This window comes from Arachis ipaensis, chromosome B06 (genome assembly GCF_000816755.2).
Source record: "Arachis ipaensis cultivar K30076 chromosome B06, Araip1.1, whole genome shotgun sequence".
NCBI lineage: Eukaryota > Viridiplantae > Streptophyta > Magnoliopsida > Fabales > Fabaceae > Arachis > Arachis ipaensis.
In genome coordinates, this window is record NC_029790.2 from 118,799,906 (window position 1) to 118,803,814 (window position 3,909).

Sequence of the window (3,909 nt, forward strand, 5' to 3'; positions counted from 1 at the left end):
TAATTAATATGTAATATGTGATATCCTATGCACAGAAATTAATTTTCAAATAGGTCAAATCAACGTGAAATGCAGTATTATTGGGCAATGATGCTTAATACAACATTATGGGTAGATAATTTTTATTTATTCAAATTAGATGGTTTGATTTTCTTGAATTAATACAAACAATTAAATTTTTGCTTTGATTGCTGTGTGTCACACAAGTGCTCTCCATTTTTATAACTGGATGCATTTCTTCTTCCCTTCAAAACACAAATACATACACACACACAATTTTAAAATTTCAATCCTTTCCAAATGCAAACATAGAGAATGAGGAATTGCAAGCTTGATTTGATAATGGAGATTAAAATTTTAAAAGTATATTTTAATTTTTTTTAGTGTTTAAACATAAGAAAAAAAAACTGAACAGATAATTCAAGAATATAACAAGTCAAGTTGGACGGTGTTTCAAACTCGATATTTGTGTCTTCTTTTAGAGCAACTACTGAACCTGGTTATTCAGGTCTGGGTCACCATCACAGTGAGCCCAAGCAGACCTAGTAATCGCAAACCAGCTTAGGAATTTTTGGCCAAACTCTCAAATTCAAATACCTCCCTTATCCTATCTTAGCCAACAAGATAGGATAAGATAACAACCGCACGCTATATAAGTGGAGCCAAAGGCCCCCTTAGGTACCTGACTAACCTTTTTCTATGCCTCTCAGATCCATTCTGACTTGAACGTCGGAGTGTCTTTGCAGGTACCACCCCCTACCACTCCAAGAGTCCGACAAGTCACCATCAAGACTGGCTAATCTCTGATCCCTCTCACAACCCGTACGAGTGGCATCTAGTACATTGGCGCCGTTTGTGGGGACCGACCAAGTCTTGACGGCATGGCGGAGGAATTCGAAGAGTGATCCTCGAGTCACCACCATGAACCAGACCCACCAAACCTAACACACAAGCTACGAAGCAATACTTCCTTGCCAACCCATGGGAAAGTTACCAGTGTAGTGCAAGTATGAGAAGATGGAATTCCCAAAAATACTGACGGCCTAGGAGAAAAGGCGATCCAGATAATTCAAGAGCTGTTTGAAAAGGCGATCAACCAGCTTAGAGTCACCTAATGACAAGATGAACCCACGAGGAAGTACCTCGACAGGTTCAATGACGAGTACTTAACGATCAATGGGCTCACGGATTCCGTGGCCAACCTTTGTCTGTCCAACGAACTCATGAATGAGGACTTTCAAAAACACCTAACCACCAAGCCGGTGTGACAGCATGAGATTCAGAACGTGGCAAGAGAGTACATAAACGACGAGGAGGTCAGTCAAGTCATGGCCGCCAATAAACAGCACCATGGCAACACAGCACCATGAAGCAACCCCCGTCCAAAGAAACCCCAACGGAGCACTTCAAGCCCGCCCCCACCAACCGACCATTCAGAGTGGGGAAATTCATAAACTAAACACCCCTACCAACCCTAACCACCGAGATCTATCACCAGATAGGAGAACGAGGTATCCTCCCGAAGGCACAACAATTGAAGGAATGGATAGGCAGCAACAAAAGCCTATATTGCGATTATCACAGAGGATACAACCACAAGACACAAGATTGCATTGACAATTGAAGGAATGGATAGGCAGCAACAAAAGCCTATATTGCGATTATCACAAAGGATACAACCACAAGACACAAGATTGCATTGACTTGAAAGATGCCCTGGAACAAGCTATCCGAAACGGCAAACTTTCCGAGTTTGCCAAGATCATCTGAGAACCCTGGAAAGTTGAACGTGAAAGATCACCAGAACGAGAAGGACGCAATTCCAGGATGATGAGACAAGCGCAACAGGAAAGCCCAAAAACTAACCCAACGATAATAGTGAATGTGATTATGGGAAAAGATGCACCAGAAAAATCCAAATCAAAGTTGAAAAAAGATCTTCGGGTGCTAGCCGTGAAAGACGAAACACGACCTCCCTGCCTCACGACAACCATTACGTTTTCCCCTAACGACTTCCAAAACGGAACTTCAGCGGAGGACGCCCCTTTTGTCATCTCAACAAAGGTCGGAACCGGACTAGTAAAACAAATCCTAGTAGACACCAAAGCCAATTTCAACATCCTCTTCAGAGGAGCCTTTGACAAACTCAGACTCCGAAATGAAAACCTCCAAAGACACCGCAGCAGAGTGACCAAACTCGGGAACAACTTCCTCAAATCGGAGGGATCCATAATACTGCCAGTAACCATCGAAACCGGAAGTCAGAGGAAAACCATACTCTTTGAATTCGTAGTCCTTAAAGACTCTACAGCTTACAACATCATCCTAGGGAGAAAAATGATCAATGACCTATGCGCCATCATATTCACCAAGTTCCTCATCATGAAGTTCCAAGCCGATAATGGCACCATCGGAACAACACATGGTGACTAGAAAATCGCAATAGAGTGCGACAATACAAGTCTAGCTCTCCAGAAGCAATCCCAATATAAAGCAGGAATCTTTCTAGCCGACCTTGACGCATGACAAGATGACCAGCTAAGACCAGAACCAGAGGGAGATATGGAAAAATTACAAATAGGACAGACCAAATAGGAATTCACGTTCATTAATAAGAACTTGCCCTTTAGCCTAAAAAGCGAGCTCGTGGAGCTCCAACAGAGATCTATTCGCCTTTACCTTGGCCAACATGCCAGGAATAGACATAGAATTGATGTCTCACCGATTAGCTGTAAACCCCAAGGTCAAGCAAGTAGCACAAAGAAGAAGGAAGATGTTTGCAAACTGAGCTACTAAGGTCGAAAAGCAAGTCAAGAGCCTACTCAAAATGGGATACATCCGAGAGCTCCCATATACGACCTGACTAGCCAATGTCGTTCTAGTAAAAAAGGCAAACGACAAATGGCGAATGTGCGTCGACTACACAGACTTGAACAAAGCTTGTCCAAAAAATGCCTTCCCTCTGCCAAACATTGATGGACTAGTAGATGCTGCCTTGGGGCACTAGTACCTTAGCTTTATGGACATGTACTCCGGATACAATTAGATACTGATGCACCAACCAGACGAGGAGAAAACCGTGTTCATAACCCTTAAAGGCACGTACTATTATATAATCATGCCTTTCGGACTGAAAAACATTAGGGCCACCTACCAGCAGCTCGTCACCAAGATTTTTAAAGATATCTTAGGGACTAAACTGGAAGTTACATTGATGACATGTTAGCGAAAACCCAAACTAGAGAAGAACTCATTAACGACCTAAAGCTCATACTAGGCACATTAAGGAAGCACTGAACGTGCCTCAATCTAACAAAGTGCGCCTTCAAGATAGAGGTTGGGAAATTCCTGGACTTTATGATCACACAACAAGGAGTAGAGGCAAACCTAGAAAAGTGTAAGGCTATCTTCGAGATGAGTAGCCCTGCAAACTTTAAGGACTTATAAAGACTAACGAGACGACTTTCCGCCCTCTCACGTTTTCTCAGGGCCTCCGCCCAAAAGGTCATTCCTTTCTTCAAACTCATGAAAAAGGGCATAAGCTTTAAATAGGAACCTGAGTGCGAAGAGGCTTTGCAGTACTTCAAACGAATACTAGCAGAGCCCCTCATACTCTCAAAATCAGGAATGGGGGATACACTCTACCTCTACTCCTTTAATTTCATACTACATTTATTTAATATTGAGCCTTCGCGAATACAAACCGAAATTTTAATTAAGAAAACGAAAAGCCTTTGCTTTAAATCACTTAATCACAAAGGTATATATTCACATAGCATTATATACATAGACTTATTTAAAGATTCTCAAATAAAAGTGTTACCCCCTCAAAAAACCAAAACAATAAACGACGAGGAGAAAACAAAATCTAAGACTAAACCAAATACAGAAAATACGAATATATATATA

At 41.8% G+C, this 3,909-nt stretch overlaps 1 protein-coding gene across 1 annotated transcript in view; it reads right to left on the reverse strand.

Moving 5' to 3' along the window:
• The window catches only part of LOC107604991 (probable protein S-acyltransferase 7), a 20,277-nt gene that overhangs the window by 5,153 nt on the left and 11,215 nt on the right, over nucleotides 1-3,909 (reverse strand). The window lies entirely within an intron of this gene.